At 37.2% G+C, this 21,107-nt stretch overlaps 1 protein-coding gene across 4 annotated transcripts in view; it reads right to left on the minus strand.

Annotated features, from left to right (window-relative positions):
* The window catches only part of thsd7ba (thrombospondin, type I, domain containing 7Ba), a 320,311-nt gene that overhangs the window by 298,113 nt on the left and 1,091 nt on the right, over positions 1-21,107 (minus strand). For all 4 annotated transcript variants that reach the window (XM_048193226.1, XM_048193227.1, XM_048193228.1 and 1 more), the window contains exon 2: positions 20,274-20,368. The gene's annotated coding sequence lies outside the window, so the exon portion shown is untranslated. The remainder of the gene's footprint in view (positions 1-20,273; positions 20,369-21,107) is intronic.

Raw genomic sequence — 21,107 nt, forward strand, 5'->3', positions numbered from 1 at the left:
CAGAAGAGAGCTGTCTCCATTCATCTCCATCAACTGTTACAGTGATAATGGACTCTCAGAGAACAAGATAGCTTCATTCCATGGGCAGGTATTGGAAATCACTCAAATAGACAAACTACCAAAGAGGGTCTGCATCTGTATAACCAGGGAGGATTAAATTCTTTACCAACAAGGTATCATCAACATCCCACTCTTTAATAATGATACAAGCACATTACAATGCTCTACAGATACAGAAAAAACCATAGGCCTCTCATGGATAGAGGATTAGAGCCATTTAGGACATGATCATTGGCACAAAACTTGGTCGTACATTAGAGAATGATCCTTTACGATCTGCGAAAGTTATTTCCCTTCCAAATACTGCTATCTCTAGCAGTATGATAAAAGGCAATGCTTCAGCAGTCTTTTAAATGACCCACAGGCATGGCAAAGTGGAGGCAAAAATGTATTATGGACCTTGACAACAATCCAGTAGGCCTAATGGAGCATACACTGCTTTCCACCAACAAATATATTCTCTGCTAAGTGTATTTCTACTTGCCCTAACATATAGAGGAAAACAAAAGAGAGAGAAAGAGGACAGGTTAAAAAAAAAAAAAAAGTTCTTATTCAGTCAGAGCCAATGTTTAACTTTGTAACCTCATTCATCTTGAAAACTGTTTGAGGTTTAGCACCACATAAAGAGGGGCTGATTCACCAGTTTAAACACTTGGAAGGTGGTGACGCATCAAACACTATCACACTCTCTCTCTCTCTCTCTCTACACACACACACACACACACACACACACACACACACACACTATCTGAATAGGGACATTTCATAGATGTCTATTGTTTCTTTATATACAGCTATAAATACTACGCATTAACCCACACTCTTACCCTAACAGAAAACTTTCTGCATTTTTACATTAAAAAATGTACATTTAATTAAAAAAATTACATTTTTTAAAGGTGTCATGACATGAGAAATTTTCCTTGATCTTTTAGCATATGAGATGTTTCATACCATTAAAACATCTTGCAAGTCTCATAGCTTAAAACATCCTCCGCATTTACAAAAAGAGCATTTATGTAACCAAGATACAAAAATCATTTAGTTGGATATTGTGGGATTTGTGATGTCACACAGGAAAATACATTTGCACTTGACTGCCTCTAGAGAGCAGGACATCGACAAATCGTTTTACACCATCACAACATAGGCTCAGCTCACTGCCGTTAAGTCGCTTAAAGACTTAGTTCACCCAAAAATGAAAATATTAAGTACTCACCCTCGTGTCATTCCTAACCTGTAAGACTTTCGTTCATCTTTGGAACACAAATAAAGAACTTTTTGATGAAATCTGACAGCATTCTTCTGTACCTCCATAGACTGCCTTCACAACTTGAACTTTGATGCTTCAAAAAGTTCATAAAGAGATCGGAAAACTAATCCATATGAATTGAGCAGGTTAGTCCAAATATTCTGAAGAGACTTGATCACCTTATATGAACAGATTTAATTTGGGCTTTTGCTCAAATATAAACATTGATCAGCGAACATACACAGAAGCTCAACCAAACTACAATTACACATAAGAACAAACCTTCTTCCGGAAGCTCAAACGTGCTGCGTAACGAATGAGGTTCATTCTCATGTGTTACGCAGCAAGTTTGAGCTTCCAGAAGAGGTTTGTTCTCATGTGTAATTGTAGTTTGGTTGAGCTTCTGTGTATGTTCACTGAAATCTGTTCATCACATAAAGCGATAGTGTCTCTTCAGAAAATTTGAACTAACCTGCTCAAATCATATGAATCTGTTTTAAAATCTCTTTATGAACTTTTTGAAGCATCAGTTCATGTTGGGAAGGCAGTCTGTGGAGGGACAGAATTTGTGTTCCGAAGATGAACGAAAGTCTTACGGGTGTAGAGGGACATTAAAGGTGCCCTAGAATTAAAAAATTGAATGTATCTTGGCATAGTTGAATAACAAGAGTTCAGTACATGGAAATGACATACTGTGAGTTTCAAACTCCATTGTTTCCTCCTTCTTATGTAAAATCTCATTTGTTTAAAAGACCTCAGAAGAACAGGCGAATCTCAACATAACACCGACTGTTATGTAACAGTCAGTGTGTACACCCCCAATATTTGCATATGCCAGCCCATGTTCAAAGCATTACACAAGGGCAGCCAGTATTAACGTCTGGATCTGTGCACAGCTGAATCAACAGACTAGGTAAGCAAGCAAGGACAACAGCGAAAAATGGCAGATGGAGCAATAATAACTGACATGATCCATGATAACATGATATTTTTAGTGATATTTGTAAACTGTCTTTCTAAATGTTTCGTTAGCATGTTGCTAATGTACTGTTAAATGTGGTTAAAGTTGCCATCATTTCTTACTGTATTCACGGAGACAAGAGCCGTTGTTATTTTCATTATTAAACACTTGCAGTCTGTATAATTCATAAACAACTTTCTTTATAAATTCTTTATAAATCTCTCCAACAGTGTACCATTAGCCGTTAGCTATGGATCACAGCCTCAAATTCATGCAGAATCAAATGTAAACATCCAAATAAATACAATACTCACATAATCCGACGCATGCATGCAGTATGCATGACGAACACTTTGTAAAGATCCATTTTGAGGGTTATATTAGCTGCGTGCACTTTGTTTATGCAATGATAGAGTCGAGAGCTCGGGAGGGGGCGGAGAGCGCGAGCAATTAAAGGGGCTGCAGCCTGAATCGGCGCATTTCTAATTATGCCCCAAAATAGGCAGTTAAAAAAATTAATTAAAAAAAAATCTATGGGGTATTTTGAGCTGAAACTTCACAGACACATTCAGAGGACACCTTAGACTTATATTACATTAGGGCTGGACGATTATGGCCTAAAATCAAAACCTCGATTAATTGAACATTTTACCTCAATTACGATTAATGAACGATTATTTTATTTCTGATTTTTTTTTTTTTTTTTGCCCTCATAGTTCACTGACAAGGTTTGTACTGTAAATAGCCTATGATTGACTATTAAGGTGGGATATTTTTTTTCCTGTTAAGAGAGTGATCTGACATCATAGCTCACTATCAGCAGTTATTTTATCTATGGTTTGTAACATTTCTTACAGGTTTCTGCTCGTTGTAAATCAGATAAAGATAAATTAGCACAGTACCAGTAGTGATTGCGTGTGTGAATTAGTCATACCGTCTCTCTATTAATTGTGAAGCTGTGGGTTGTAAATAGTTCCTTCAAAAGTAGAAAAAACAGATGCTATAACTTTTGAGTTTCTAAGCTATTTTAGTGATAAATCACAGGACAGCGCTGACAACAAGTTTCTGCGTTCCTCTGTGTGCGCGCGATCTTCACGTTTTGCGCAGCTGTTTGTATGAGTGTTCGTGCCACATGCAGCTGTGCGAGCGCGGCATAGATATATGTATATATCTATGCGAGCGCGGTAGCTCGATATAATAATACACATCCGATCGTCTAATCGCTTGAATGTCCAAACCATAAAACAAATACAACTGACAAGATTTAGTCAAGACGCAAGGCTCACCGCTCGCGCGCCATCACTATGTGTTGAACCGGCGTTCACCTCCGTGTTTTGCTTTTATGCCACTAACTGGACTGGGCGGAGTCACGTGGCTACACACGCAGTTATGTTTTTAAGGGGGAAGTATTAACAGGATTAAAAAACCGAAATAACCGACATGGGAAAATTACGTCGGTTAGAGGTTCTGAATTTCGGTTTCGATTACTTTTCGATTAATCGTCCAGCCCTATATTACATCTTGTAAAAAACGTTCGATGGCACCTTTAATGACAGAATTTTCATTTTTTGTGAACTAACTCTTTAAAAGCTGACAGCTGTTTACACCAGATGTGAGCGTCGCATTGCTTCAAAAACATATAGAAGCAGTATACAAATGCCCATTCAGTTTCTGACATACTGGAGGCTGTTTTTTTGTCCTAAAAAAAATTATTAACATTATAAGTGAAGCTTAAGGAACATAAAACAATTCATGTCATGACCCCTTGATAATGTTTTTACAAATGAGAATGTCTCCAAAATGAGGTTGTCAAATTTAGTTCACTTCAATTTGGCCCCAAAATACGGTTAAGCCACTACACACATACACACAAAAATCACACCTTAGAAAAGGTCCCTAAATCTGGATAAGACAACACTCTCCTTGCGACAAGTGTTCATCCGGGCTGATAGGATGTCATAGTGATGTAACTGAGTCATTCAGGAAGATAATAGATTGTAGAACTGCAATTTCTGGAGAACTGATATCTCTGTTTGCTGGTCAGTGCACAAGGGCCAAGAGTTGTCAGTATTGTGTCAAAGGTTTTTTGAAACTAAATAAATAACCTAAAATAAAGCTAATGACATTAATATAATTTACAAAAGCCATTAAAACTAGCTAGCCACCACTGAACCCTGACCTATAAATTGTTAGGTGGAACATATGCTTTCATATGTGAAGCAGACTATATTTTCATGTACTAAAGCTTAATTTTATCTGAGTTCACTGAGAAATTATGCATGTATGAGTGTAAGGTGAGGTTCTATTATGCCCAAATTACAAACAACGGAGGAGAGATAACTGTGCTTGTACAAGAGGACACCTGCTGCTCTGCTTCCCAGAATCCTCAGTGCTGGATTACTTCTGTAGCTCATCTACATATACATCAGTAATCCTGTTTCTGCTTCAACACACACACACACCACACAGGAACTGGCTTATATGCAGCTAAACTGGAAAACATGCATTCAAGAACACATTATCCTTGCAGATCTGTTTTTAACTTAGAGTAGTAGACACTGAATATAGCCAACAAAATATAACTAAAAATAAAGATTTGTAAGCACATATAAACGTATTTATTTTATATATACGGGCAGGATTTCAGAAACCAGCCCTAAAGAAAACCATCTGCCACTGTCCACGGCACATGGGAAAATGCACCAGAACATGAGATAATATCACCAGCCACAGGGAGACTGCAGCATGCACAAATGTTGCTCCACTAGCATCCTATATTTCATCTCCCAGGGTTGAAACAGTCACAGAAGTAGTAAAAAATGTGGAAAAGGGGAGAAAAAGAATACAACACCCTGGAGCCAGTCAGGAAAACACCAATAACTAACATCACAAGTTGAATAATGAAAACCGCATCATTTCTTTGGCTTTTTTTTTTTTCTTTTCTCTGTAAGGATAAGGGGGATGTTCTTTGGACCCATCCATCGCACTCCTGTCTGTGTTTGAGCACTCTAGTGTGCACTTTTATAAAGTAGTATTGCCATAGCCAAAGGATGCACTCTGGAGCGTGACAGGCTGACTAGGTGGTCTGAATTGTTGACAAGGAAAACGTTGTTTGCTTCCGGTGTTGGACAGCATCAAATAAATGGAGGTATTTTGCGGCAGAGTAGCATTTCGGAGCTGTCCGAGTCGGGTGGGTGAATGTGGTCTGACAGAGGGGCACTGAACGTACTACCCTTGGGTGGTGCGTAATGTTCTCTTGTGACATTTTAACTGATTCACACACACACACCGAAACATCCGGACATCCAGAGGACACCTTGTTTCACAGCTACTTTTGATGGCAAGAAACTCGATGGTAACTTAAAGGAATATTACGGGTTCCATTTTTTCATTTGTTTGTTTCATGCTGTTGATTGAAATTACTAAAAATGTTATCATTTACTCACTCTCATGTCATTATATGCCTAATTCACACTCTTTCTAATCAGGGCTCCAGACTGCGACTAAATGTTTGCATTTTGCGACCATTTTTCCTGCAGGTGTGATCAAAATTTGTTAGCACTCGCACTGGCGCAACCACCATAATGTTTCCCAATATCAAATGGCAAATGTAATGAAAGTGGAACGAAACTGAGCTACTCATTTGTGCTTCACAGACCTTTATCAGTTTGGACAAATGTCAGTGTAGAGTGAGCCACAATCTACTCACGACAAGCCGATTCTTGATCACGTGGCACTGTCACTACACAGCACTGGGAGATCCAGTAAAGCAAGCATTTAAATTCGCCACGGAATTAATAACATCGCTGCAAGACCTAATGAGAAGCATTCAAATTCGGCTCAGAGTTCTCCGTTATTAACCGTAGATATAAGATCAAACAGCGCTGACGTGGAAACCAGAAGAAACATTGTGCCATGAATGAACAAGTTATAGAGTGATTTCAGTCCACAAATTAACAACATTCGCCATGGATTTAATGTAGAAAACCTAACTGTAACCATGGAATTTTGGCAGGAATAGAAAATGCTTTCAAGTACACATCTTTTTCCATTTATAAAACTAAAAGTTTCAACATGTAGGAAAATCACTTATTTAAAAATAAAAAAGACATTAAATTACCATTGTAACCAGTAGGTGGCTGCCATTTCCACTCCCTAATATATAATTTCAATCGTTTTGCTTTTGAATTCTTCAATGTTATGAATGAATAAAATGAATATTATTTAGACATTATGAATGAAAATGCTGTCCTCAAATGTAAATCTGGAACCTTGCAAACTTAAAATAAAACTGCACATAGTAATTTCTGTAAGTCTATTTATTACCAAGGCATTTGTCAGTAGTACAGTCAAAAAGGGGGAAACTGTGAATAACTGCGCTGCAGGTCGTTTTAAGGTGTGCCCCTAAATTTTCCTCTTGTGCTCCTAAAATTTTCAGTAAGGGGCTACAGTACTCCTAGTAAAAAGAGTTAGTCTGGAGTCCTGCTAATAATAAATTACAATATAAATTTCACTTAGAAGTGAACGGGACCAACTTTTGGAGAATTTAAAAGCAGAAATGTGAAACTTTTCATATTTTTAAAAAATTATTTTATCAAAGCACTTGCTTTAACTATTAGGCATTTTAGGATGTTACGTTGTTATGGCAACAGAGCTGTAAAATTGGATATAACTACATAAAACATTGTGTTTTTCAAAAACGTGTTTTTTTTTGTTTTTTTTCCCCAACACTAAAAATCATTTTAACACTAATATTGTTTAGGTCTTGTGCATACAGTATACTAAAACAGTGAGTATTTTACAGCTTTGCTACATTCACTTCTTTTGTATTTGTAAGTGCCTCACTGTAACCCAGATTTTTGGTTAATTAAAGAAAAAGAGACCATTTGAAATTAATTACTGTGGTAATCAACATTATGTCACAAATGTGGTTGACTGAGCTTAACTTGTATCGAACTCAGAAAATTAATTTACTCCTTTTGGATTGTTAAACTTCTATACTTTATAAATAACAGAACACTCACCGACTGAGACCTAATTTAACTTACATAATTATGTGAAGAATGTGAAGGTCTAATTGCAGAAAAAAAGCATGAATTAAATGAATCAAAAAGAAACGTTTGTGATCTTTGAACAGCACCTTTTATCATCTACATGCACCCAAATTCAACACATTTCCTTTAATGCAAGCTGATATTCTGCCATCTAGTGGCACAAGCATTATGTGTCACCAATGCTTCCAAGAATCTCCCTTAGTCATAAATAAATAAATATCACTGTAGGCGGTCTGGCTTTGAATGTATTGATATTTTAATCCGATTAAATCTCTTAAAACCAAATCTATCCTTCTGTATACAAAAAAACTCCATCATAATGAGAGGATAGTGAGAAAAGAGATGCTTCCTCAGACCTAAAATGTTGAGGAATAAATCATGAACATTTGGGGACCAACCTTGACTCCCACCCATCCACACATTTCCCATCTCACGTTGCTAAAAATACCATTCTTAACTCGGTGTAATTTCAGTGTCTTATGGGCGACCGTGTTGTGAATGGAGTCCCAAATCACTCTGCTGGTCTGGAGCAGAGAAATGTTAATTCCAAACCTAATGCATGATGGCACTCTCTCCTTTCCATCGAGGTGTGATTTACCCCGTGTGAAAGCATCCTGACAGCCCCCTCCATCATCACACCTCTGTGACCAAATCTATAGGATGCTCAAATCTCCTGGTCCCCGGCTCATTCGCTCTTCCCATCCCTCCATCCGCAGGTAAAGCTGAAGACTGCATCACTCAGTCCTCCGAGAATTACAGCCCTGAGAAACAGAGGCAGTCAAGCCCACTGGGACACGAGTGCGTGGAATACGGGCTCTTGTTCATTAATTAGCACGGACTTCAATCATGTGAAATAGCACCTAAGGCTGCTTTTAATCTAGATTAGATCTGTTGCACAAACACATCCTGGGCAAGTGGCATGTAGTTATTGCAACTATACTGAAACATTTTTATCCAGAGCTACTTATAACAAAACAGATGATATGAATGAAAAAGCAAAATAAAGCCAAAAAAGTGCATGAATGCTTCTCATAGACTGTAAAGTTCATTTGCAGGCATATCAATATGCCTTTTTAAACCATTAGATCAACGTGGTTCAATACTACTGTGCTCCAGACTGCATGAAATCCACTGATTCACTCTTGCCTCACTATAAATGCTTGGGATAATTCTGCACACAGACTTAAGTATCTGAAAGTTTGCCAATTCGAAATGCCATTTGAAAACTTTTTTTGAAACCTTTGGGAGTTTAGATGAGGAAGGGACTGTTGATTTCTTTTCAACACTGCGCATTTTTCATTTTAATATCATTTTAATTGCATGTGGCATGCAGCTGCTGGTATGGCCAGGGGGCAGCATTTTTTTTTTTTTTAAACTAGTGTCTGCGTGTTTGCTGGAGTGCAACAGAGGACTGGGGCCACACACAGTAATGGATTCCCTGCTCGTCCTGTACCATGCAGCCAAAAGTGATTTGTCAGATTGTTGCAGAGGGCAAGAGTATTTCTTCTCATTTAATCAGTTTCTGGTTGTTTGGTTTGGTAGCTGGAAAAAAAAGGTTTTTTTTAAAACAAACAAAAGAAAAGAAAAAAAAAAAGAAAAGAAATGAAAAAAAGAAAAGAAAAAGAAAAGGATGATCGCATTAGTCATAATTTTAGATTATAAAATCACTACACATAAAATAATCTTCTCAAAAATCATTACTTCTAAAACATCTACTGTAATAATTAAATTTTGGCATTTATATTTCTTGTGAAAAAAAAAAAAAAAAAAAATCTCAGATTAGCAGCTATTTCGAATGGTTGTTAATGGAGAAAGATGCTTTATGTCCGTGTAATGATAAGGGATTGATTAGCAAAACTTTAATCTTATGTAGCCAGACCTTTAACTAGATTGTGATATATAGGCCACAATAGCAGGCCGCCATCAAAAAAATAAATGTAATGATTATACAGTAAAACCACAGAAAAATTAAGAAATGGGTGAATATGTATGGTTAAAAAAAAAAACAAAAAAACAATCATAACTCAAAACAATGGAATATACGGTTACGATTGTGGATAGCTAGTTGCCTTGCTACCATGTTCTTCAAAAAGATTTGATGTCACTATCCTGACATTTGGCAATGCTCGCTGTGTTAACCCGATACATTCCCTGGCAAACTAATAAATAATAAGCCTCACGTGAAAGTTCATCTATCTATATGTTAGTCCAACCAATTGAAAATCTATTTTCAGTTGGTTTAGCCTATTTGAAAACTATGTGCAAAGCAATAGGCACACAGTATAGCTCAAACTAGAGGTCGACCGATATATCGGTCGGCCGATATATCGGGCCGATATTTGTCTTTTTTTAATATATTGGCATCGGTCGATATCCGTGTTTAGTAGCGCCGATTTAAAGCCAGGCACGTCCGCGGGCAGCCCTGTGATATTTTTCACAGCGCATCACCGCATAACTGACGTGCTGTGAGGATAATAAAAGATTAAACTATCAGCTCCTCTTTGAAAAATGTTTTAAACATTTTAAAACAAGCTGTTTAATACTATTCTTCTCATTTGTTTCACTATATGTACGGGCCACAAGATAAATAATGGAATAAATTAAGACAGTTATATAGGCTACCGTTAACAGCATGTTATGTTGAAATTCGTCTCTGAGGGAAAATGCTCCGTTACTGCAGCATCAGGCAGCTCCGTCACTTTTACTTTCACTCTGAATACTGCCCGAGGTTGATCTTTTACCAGCATAACTCTTCCACAAAGTTTGCACGTTGCTTCTTGTGTGATATCCATTGGCTCCTCTTCTTGGTTGAAACTTTCGGCTCGCGGGGGGGCCGTGCGGATTTGCGCTACGCCACTGCGCATGAAGTGTATGACATTTGTTCGGTTTGATGCAGACAATAGCCGGGTTTCCATCCAACTTTGCATTAATGAAAATTCAGCTCAAGAATATGCGCATCTGCGTGTGTTTCCATCAACTAATGCGAATAAAAATGGACATCAGCCTAATAAAGTGATGTGTTCCGACCAATGTCTATATATATGCCGCACAATTATCCTCATTAAACCCGTCCAACGTTAACCATCAAGAATGTCAGAAATCAGTAAGAGTTTAGAACTGGTTATGCATACAAGGCTGTGCAACATGACAACGTTTTTAATTGATTTTTATTTATAAAGTTTTTTATTTTATTTAAATGTTTATTTAAGTTTACATTTATGTTCCAACAAAATTCTGCTTGATAAATGCTCTAAAAATTATGTCAATGATTGTCAGATTTTGTTTATATTAGCCTACCTGTTTTATATATTTAATAGGCTACTTGGTCAGTTTATTGATTTGTTTGGTTAACTTTGGATAAATATTTTATTTTAATACAGTGCAGTGCACAAAAAGATTAAGATTCGAGAGATGGTTCAAGTCAGTATTCAATAAATAATGTTAAGTTTAGAAATGTTGTGCATCCACTTATTATTAGTGTGACATTTTAGCATGCAAATGAAGGGGAAAACTTCAAGATATCGGCCCTAAAAATCGGCAGCACATATCGGCCATCGGCTGACCCTGACCTCTAAAAATCGGCATCGGCATTGGCTATAGAAAAACCCATATCGGTCAATCTCTAGCTCAAACTCCATAATCCATACTATCTCTACAAACTAACACCGCAGAGAACCAAGAACTAGCAAACAGCATGCCTCTACTACTGAGGTAAGATTAAAAAACAGACATGACATAATTGTTAATATCCATTATCCAACATTAAACAAGTTCACAGATCACTATTATCCAAAATATCTATAGACAAGAAATCATCTTAGACCATCTTCCCCTTAACATTGTATGATTTTTGTATTTTTTTGTAACAGAATTTCTGTAATATGTACAATAAAATGCTGTAAAATGTGTTTACAGTATATTACTGTAAACAGCAAAGGATTATTTATATTTATTTTTTTATGAGGGCACATGCCACAATTGCTGCCGCCTTCATTAAAAGCTTTTGCCAAATTAATACCCTAAATTAAGATTACTCTAGTTTTGTTCTAAGGGGCTTAGATAACTTTATTAACAAAGGAGAACATCTGATCAAGGTAATTACGCAATGTTAATTATGGTTCTTAATCACACTGCTAATTACGGGCACCCTTGCTGGCTCAATCTCAAAATCAAATTGTACTGCCTTGAAGGTGTGGCAATTCATTTGGCGAATCTCCATCTAAAGCGGTTTTCCAGCACACTCAGCAGTTCACCTGCTGAGGAAGAGAGGAATGAGGAGAAATCAAGTACAGAAGGCCTATTTTCATTATCTTGCTACCGTTGGTTCTGCATGTCTAATGTGCACCATTTTACCTTTGAGGAATCCTGGAGTGTGTTGCCAGGCAACATGCACATGGTATGGGGCGCATGTGGAGGTTCACTAGTTTGCCTTGTATAATAATCCAAACAAGCTGAGCAGTCAACAGTGTGACACTTTCAGTAAATGCAAAAAATCTGGAGCAAAAGCTCCTTTGGTACTTCTAAACCGCTTCGCTGCTAAACACGGACGTGGCTGCTAGAAGGTATTTTTGGGAGTGCATCACATTACTTAAAGGGATAGTTGAGCCAAAATATCATCATTTATTCCCCCCCCCGTGTCGTTCCAAACCCGTATGGCTTTTTCTTCTGTGGAACACAAAGAGAAATTTCGAAATATTATACTGGTTGCTCTTTTTCATATACAATTATTCCCCATGAGGACTGATGGCTTCAAACAGGAGACACCCTAAAATGGGCCATACAACTTGTTAGCTACATTACAAGTCTTCTGAAGCCATACAATAGGCCTCTGTGAAGAACAGACCGAAAATTTGAGTCATTATTCAGTGATAACCCTACTCTCAAATAAAGCTGTTAACTGCTGCGACCAGATCGGGTCAGGGTGTAAAACATGAGAACAACAATCAGTCAGATTCAAAAAGGAATAATTTGAAAAGATTTTTTGAAAAGATCTGATTCAAAATAATGATTCATTCACAATATCACTGTGAGTGCATGGAAAAGAATTATACTTTTCACAACTGATTTAAAATACGCACTACCATCAAACGTTTGGGGTCAGTAACTTTTTTGAAAAATAAATTAATACTTTTCACTGAATTGATCAAAAATGACAGTAAAGCCATTCATAATGTTACAAGAATTCTATTTCGAATTAATGCTACTCTTTTGAACTTTCTATTCACAAAGGAATCCAGAAAAAAACTGCATCATGGTTTAAAAAAATATTAAGCTACACAACTGTTCATTCAACATTGATAATAATAATAAAAAAATGTTTCTTGAGCAGCAAATCAGTATATTAGAACGATTTCTGAAGGATCATGTGACACTGAAGACTGGAGTAATGATGCTGAAAATTCAGCTTTTTCTCAAAAACAAAACAAAACAAAAAATAATAATATTACCGACCCCAAACTTTTAAACGGTAGTGTAATTTTTCAAAAATATCTTGTGTTTCCTGGAAGAAAATAAGAATTTGAAACATGAACTATTCCTTTAACATGATTCAGCCATCCTATGAACTAAATCAAAGATCAATCTACATGCTGACAATTTGATAAATGTGCAAAATGACAAAATAAAAAAAATAAAAAACTCACCCACAATCTTTAATTATGGATCAAATCTGAACTGTGCAAGAATCACAATACATTACAAAACAGAGAGCACAGATCCACTGTTTCCTTACTTAAATCAAGAAAGAAATTCAACTCAACCCCAAAGCATCACACTCAGTTAAATTGTTCAAGCAGCAAAAATACTGAGAGGCTGGAGGATGAACATAATTTTCAGCTTTTAACCACGTTCCACAAGGACTATCTCAAGGAGAGCTCCATTGCCTTCCATTTGCATACATTTCCAAATGAACAGAGTTTTGTAAAAATTTGGCCGAGAGTCAAAGCGACGAACGGGGGTTAGCGTACGCTCATCTCTCAGAGCTCCCGGTTCGCACCGAGCAGTGACAATCTGGCCACGTCTCATCCGTCAGTTTCCCGGGTAAGAAATGAACCAGCCTGGGACACTAGCAGATTGCTGGAAGCTGTCCAAATTAATTATAAGGCCTCTCAGAATACAGAGAGCTGACTAGCCTGTGTGCGTCTCTCCCTGTGGCAGGGACAATCGCTCTCGAAGTTGGCAGACGCATTTAATCGAATGATCTCAAGCAACAGAAGTGCTGCACTGCATGATTTATAGAAGATAATTTCAGACCTTACCTGCTGAATTTGTAAACATCATCAGTCAATCTTTTCCAGGCTAACAAATAGCTGCCATTTAAAAATATGACAGACTATTAGCATAGAGGCATGGGCTAATACTGTGGATCATAGCCTGCAGAGAAGTGAGTGGAATCTAACTGTAATTGATGAAGTCAACTTGTCGAGGGGTTTAAGTCTGTAACTGACAATGGATCCTGCGGACACAGGCCTTAGTCGGGGTAGACAACATATTTAATTTTGTTGGGTAAATATCATATTCACACGTAAATAGAAGAAATGTAAACCTCTCTTTATTTTTTCATGACTTTGTGAGAATTCAAAGATTCAAATACTTCAAAAAACAAAGTAGAAAGAAAAACTTGTGATCCTCAATATCTTCTATTTTAAAGCTTTTATTTTAAAGTAAGTCCATTCATTTTTGTATGTTAGTAAGTCTGCCTTACAAAGTTGGTATGTCTGCGTTGTAAATGTTCAAAATGAAAAACAAAATTTAAAAAAATTAAATTAAAATAAATAAATCACATCACATTCAGATCAGTGCAATAGGAGTGACCTTATCTTGACACGTCAAGACATTGAATGGTAAAATATGCATGCCAGTCTTTATTTACAATGCTGCTCTGAGTGATGTGTTTCTCTGTGAAGTGATACAAACCACATTGAGTGGAGGAACCGCAGCTGAACACAGCTTCAGCAATTCAGGGCTGACAAATGAAAAGTAATTGACTCAGGAGCTAGAAATCAGGCCCAGTGGAGGAGGAGTTATCATTCTGAATACTGATCAGCTTATGTGATTGACATATAACAACACAGAAAAAGCCCAAAGCACAGAGGGTTTCATCAGCAAGTGTGGAAACATTCAAATTGTTACAGACAGCTAGGATGTCTGCAGGTGAAAATGAGTTGGGCATTGTGGTCCTCTCTTGGGATGTAACCCCAAAAATAAGAACTCAAGCCAGAATTCCAAGACAAATTCATATCTATGTGCATTAGTTCTCTAAATAATCATCAACAAAATAAACTGTATGATTAATACAAAGCAAAAACAAAACAAAAATCCAGAAGTTTTCTTCTTAATTTTCTCCATAAGGATTTCAAAAAGTCTTTGTTAGCTACAAAGTGAATCACAAAGACACAAACTTTGATTTGAAGCAAAAAAAATTGAAATTTGACAATTAGAAAAAAGACAAAAGGTACAGGAGTTTTCTTAACGGCTTTAAAGGTGCAATGTGTACATTTTAGGTGGATCTACTGACAGAAATGCAATATAATATACATAACTATGTTTTCAGTGGTGTATAAAGACCTTACATAATGAACCATTATGTTTTTATTACCTTAGAATGAGCCATTTCTATCCATATACACTGCGGGTCCTCTTACATGTTAAAGGGTTAGTTCACCCAAAAATGAAAATCATACCATTAATTACTCACCCTCATGGCGTGCCACACCCGTAGGACCTTCGTTCATCTTCAGAACACAAATTAAGATATTTTTGATAAAATCAGATGGCTCAGTGAGGCCTCCATTGCCAACAAGATAATTAACACTTTCAGATGCTCAGAAAGGTACTAAAGACATTTAAAACAGCTCATGTGACTACAGTGGTTAAACCTTAATGTTATGCAGTGACGAGAATACTTTTTGTGTGCTTTTTGTGTGCAATATCTAGTGATGGGAGATTTCAAAATACTGCTTCATGAAGCTTTGAAGCTTTACAAATCATTTGTTTTGAATCAGTGGTTCGGAGCACCAAAGTCATGTGATTTCAGTAAATGAGGCTTTGTTACATCATAAGTGTTTCGAAATTTCAATAGTTCACGTGACTTTGGCAGTTTGATACGCGATCCGAACCACTGATTCAAAACAAAAGATTCGTAAAGCTTCGAAGCTGTGTTTTGAAATCGCCCATCACTAGATATTGTTGAATAAAGTCGTTATTTTGGGGGTTGGCGCACAAAAAGTATTCTTGTCGCTTTATAATATTAAGGTTAAACCACTGCAGTCACATGAACTGTTTTAAATATGTTTTTAGTAGCTTTCTGGGCATCTGAAAGTGTTAATTATCTTGCTGGCAATGGAGGCCATCGGCACTGACACTGAGTCATCGGATTTCATCCAAAATAACTTAATTTGTGTTCTGAAGATGAACGAAGGTCTTATGGGTGTGGAATGACATGAGGGTGAGGAATTAATGACAGAATTTTCATTTTTGGGTGAACTAACCCTTTAAGTCACCATTTTGTGCCGGCATGTTTCTGTAGCCCTAAACGGATAAACTGCTCTACAGAGTGCGTTTGCTTGACTGGCTACTCTCTGCTGTCTCAGATGATGACATCTTTGTCCTGTGTTGGTCACCGTAGCTTCTCTATATTGCAACTCGCAACCTCACTGCTAGATGCCACTAAAATTTACACACATTTATTTGCACCTTTAAATAGGGAAAGGACTACAATCCCATGAAGCACTGCAAATTACATTATCAAATTAAAAATGGAGAAATATAAAACTACTGATTTAAAGATACTTTATATAAATTACTGTACATAGAATATATAAAACATTATAAAAAAAAAAAAATTATATATATATATATATATATATATATATATATATACTTATTTATTATATATATATATATATATACACACACACAAAAAAAATGTAAATTTGAAAGCATCCGGAGACTGACTATTACATCATCTGCAGTGCTTCATGGAAGTGGGCGAGTGGGTAACGTAGTTTCTCACAAGGATTGCAGCTGTTAAACATGATTATTTAAAAAATAAAATTAAAATAATATTTGAGTAATAGCAGGCCAAATATTCTAACATTAGCCTACTTATAAAATCATGCAACCAACAAGTTTGAAAAAAAAGTTGATATCAACAGGCAATGATGGGTCCCGTCACTGGTCAACACAACAGAGTCAACATAATCACTGACGTTGTCCCCGCGCAACTTTCTTTTGCTGATAACATTTCACTGGTTTGTGTTAAGAAAGACAAGTGTATCAAAGCCAGTAGGATGCAAGCTTGATCTCTTCTGGGGTGATAGTGTTGCCAGCCAAGGAAAAACTGTGTGCTTGACTATTGATTTATAGTCACTGGTAACACATAGAAGAACAATATATTTTATTTTAAATTTTTTGTAGATAGATAGATACAAGAAGTCTGCTGTGCATTTTGTTCTAATTTTCTTTGCTGTCAGTCTAGAAAAAAAAATGAACAGAGTTTTGACTTACAGAACCCAACTATTGTGTTCTGCCGTAACAGCTTAACCCCTTAAGCACAAAATGTCCCGCCGGCGGGACACACCCCCCATGAAAAAATGTATAATCAAATTACTAAGCAACCACGGACAGGAATAACACAAAATATCACAAAGTTTCATTTTACAGCTTAGAAACTCAGCTTTTTAATGCATCCATTTTGTTCAACTCTTAACGAGTGCCGAGTTATCACTCTAAAACGCAGTGTACCACCCGCAGATGCCACCTAGCTACAAAAAAAAAGAATAATTGAAATGAGTCCAAGATCAACATAATCACACACGTCGATCACGAGTTACTCCACGTGAAAGAACGATTTAAAAAAAAAATGCCCATCAGGGAGCGCCAATGGCTAAACAAAAAGGCTTCCTTGGTTCCAAATGCTGTAACTTTTGATTTCTTTATGCGATCACCACAAAATTTGATACATATACAGCTCACATATAAAGAACATCACCAAAAAAAATGTTGTCCTACCTTATTCCTTTCTGAGTTATTGCATGTCAAATATGAAATATACAGGTGCTGGTCATATAATTAGAATATCATCAAAAAGTTGATTCATTTCACTAATTCCATTCAAAAAGTGAAACTTGTATATTATATTCATTCATTACACACAGACTGATATATTTCAAATGTTTATTTCTTTTAATTTTGATGATTATAACTGACAACTAAGGAAAATCCCAAATTCAGTATCTCAGAAAATTAGAATATTGTGAAAAGGTTCAATATTGAAGACACCTGGTGCCACACTCTAATCAGCTAATTAACTCAAACACCTGCAAAGGCCTTTAAATGGTCTCTCAGTCTAGTTCTGTAGGCTACACAATCATGGGGAAGACTGCTGACTTGACAGTTGTCCAAAAGATGACCACTGACACCTTGCACAAGGAGGGCAAGACACAAAAGGTCATTGCAAAAGAGGCTGGCTGTTCACAGAGCTCTGTGTACAAGCACATTAATAAAGAGGCGAAGGGAAGGAAAAGATGTGGTAGAAAAAAAAGTGTACAAGCAATAGGGATAACCGCACCCTGGAGAGGATTGTGAAACAAAACCCATTCAAAAATGTGGGGAGATTCACAAAGAGTGGACTGCAGCTGGAGTCAGTGCTTCAAGAACCACTACGCACAGACGTATGCAAGACATGGGTTTCAGCTGTCGTATTCCTTGTGTCAAGCCACTCTTGAACAACAGACAGCGTCGGAAGCGTCTCACCTGGGCTAAAGACAAAAAGGACTGGACTGCTGCTGAGTGGTCCAAAGTTATGTTTTCTGATGAAAGTAAATTTTGCATTTCCTTTGGAAATCAGGGTCCCAGAGTCTGGAGGAATAGAGGAGATGCACACAATCCACGTTGCTCGAGGTCCAGTGTAAAGTTTCCACAGTCAGTGATGGTTTGGGGTGCCATGTCATCTGCTGGTGTTGGTCCACTGTGTTTTTTGAGGTCCAAGGTCAACGCAGCCGTATACCAGGAAGTTTTAGAGCACTTCATGCTTCCTGCTGCTGACCAACTTTATGGAGATGCAGATTTAATTTTCCAACAGGACTTGGCACCTGCACACAGTGCCAAAGCTACCAGTACCTGGTTTAAGGACCATGGTATCCCTGTTCTTAACTGGCCAGCAAACTTGCCTGACCTTAACCCCATAGAAAATCTATGGGATATTGTGAAGAGGAAGATGCGATATGCCAGACCCAACAATGCAGAAGAGCTGAAGGCCACTATCAGAGCAACCTGGGCTCTCATAACACCTGAGCAGTGCCACAGACTGATCGACTCCATGCCACGCCGCATTGCTGCAGTAATTCAGGCAAAAGGAGCCCCAACTAAGTATTGAGTGTTGTACATGCTCATACTTTTTCCATGTTCATACTTTTCAGTTGGCCATGATTTCTAAAAATCCTTTCTTTGTATTGGTCTTAAGTAATATTCTAATTTTCTGAGATACTGAATTTGGGATTTTCCTTAGTTGTCAGTTATAATCATCAAAATTAAAAGAAATAAAACATTTGAAATATATCAGTCTGTGTGTAATGAATGAATATAATATACAAGTTTCACTTTTTGAACGGAATCAACTTTTTGATGATATTCTAATTATATGACCAGCACCTGTATGTAACATTTCCTATGAGCAAACTTTTAATTTTTGTCTTTATCAACAGTTTCTCAGCATGAGAATGTCCACATTTTTTTTTTTTTTTTTTTTTTATGTAAAAACAATACCAACCTTCTCCTTGCTAGAGATTTGGAGTTATGAGTCATTATTTTTGTGCATGTCACTCAGGAAAAAAAAGCTATGAAAATACCCTCAGGGCTTAAGGGGTTAAAAGAAACTATATACAAATAATATACTATACTATAATCATTCATAGTAAATTATGCAATCTGCATATTAAATTCAGAACATATCTGTGCTTAGTAAGCATCTTCTCTAACAGTCCAGCATTTATATTCTGTTAGGAAGCCATGTACCCAAAACAGATTGTTTTGCTCAGTAGCCTGCCAACACAAAGAAAAAAAAGACTTTGCATGCAAGAACTCTTCCCTCAGCTCACTATGCAATGATAGAATTGGCCAATTTCACACCTGCCCTGGGCGGTGTTTACGCCTCTCTTAACTGGCAGGGGAAAGAGGCTAATTAAAACCAATGGAACACTTAAGTGTTGTTTGTCCTTTAGTGTTTTAACAAAACAAAATTTAATCAATGACATTTCCATAGCAGCTACTGATCGTACTATTTTAAAACATACTTTCAAAGATCGATGAAAAACAAAAGTGCTGGGTTTTTCACTATTAGCATGTAAATGAAAGTCAAGTATTACTCAAATGAACAGTATTGACCTCTTGGGATTCAAAGTGGGTCAAAAGGTAATGATCACATGATCTCACAAAATTTCCAAATGTTGCAACGGTCGATTCAACATTTCCTAAAAGCAGTGTGGTAAAGAAGATGTCAGTACTGTGGCAGGGGTCTCAGATCCGCCCTGCACACACCAGAGGGATTGTGGGAAAACACTGCTTCCATATACCTCTCCACATTCATCTATCCTAGGGCAAATTGGCTGCCACCAGGGTTGGCAAGGATCATCCTGCTGTAAATGAAGACTGAGCCAACATAGACGGGCCTGTCAATTTGACCCTAGCATCTTGGGACCTTCCGGTCCCCAGACCTGCCCGCTCCAATCCTCACCACTATTAAAAGTATTCGCAATTCAACTACGGCCAAGGGAAATATTTAACCATAGCGCTGTCAAAGCAAAGACATATAAAAATTAAACCCCCCGCTCTTCCAGGGCCAAAGATGAAAAAGTTGAAGCCATTTACCGAAGTGAAAGCAGCAAAACGCATTACCTGAGAAACAGAGTGGTTTTGTTTATTAGAATAGCGGTACGGGTCGACATACCTGTCAGCGGATTTTCCATCTCACTCAGATTAATGTTCCTCTTGTGCGTCTGCATCTTCATCATTTTATTCCCCATTTAGCTGCTTTATGGCTGTCTGTAAACAGAAACAAAGAGCTACTTGATTTCCACCGCTGAAAAAATGGCTGTCATCTCAAGCACTGATATAAACAGTGGTGTAGTAATTGAAGTGCTTTGTAAGCTTTGACTAAAACCACAAAGGGTACTGGCCATTGGACACGCTGGCAGCGGGGGAACAATCTTCTATTTGCTTTGATTTGTGTAAACCTATTTACCTGACAAACCACCTGGACCAATTGAGATCAATGGTTTAATCCAAATGCTAAGTGTTCCTCGCTGTTAACGCACATTAATAATTATGGCGGTGAGGTGTCATTATATTCTTGTAAGGTGTCTCGAGGGATCCGACTCCAAATGAGAAAGATTTGTCTCAATTATGGGCATTTAAACAGAGGGTGTTCAAGATAAGGTGAAATAAAAATTAGCCTAAAAATAAACAGACAAACAAATTGCATAATATCAGGGGTAATGTATCAACAATCCCCTGAAAAGCCTGCCTCCCACAATGTTTAATTTTCATAACTGCGGGTAAAATGGCTTCTCAGTCGCTGTGGATAATTTCACATGCTTTTGTTTAAAATCTAATACGGTGGAAAATTACCTCTAGTACATTCATTTTCCCCCAATCCTGCCTGATAAATCGTGCCATTTGAGATGAGAAGAAACAGGTGGGTTTTTAACTGCAGCTTGCCTGAGATGACTAGTGCAAGTCATTTCCATTTTGAGAGGTTTCTTTATTGCTCTCAGTTTTGTTA

The sequence above is a fragment of the Megalobrama amblycephala genome, linkage group LG6 (assembly GCF_018812025.1).
Source record: "Megalobrama amblycephala isolate DHTTF-2021 linkage group LG6, ASM1881202v1, whole genome shotgun sequence".
In the NCBI taxonomy this organism is placed as follows: Eukaryota; Metazoa; Chordata; class Actinopteri; order Cypriniformes; family Xenocyprididae; genus Megalobrama; species Megalobrama amblycephala.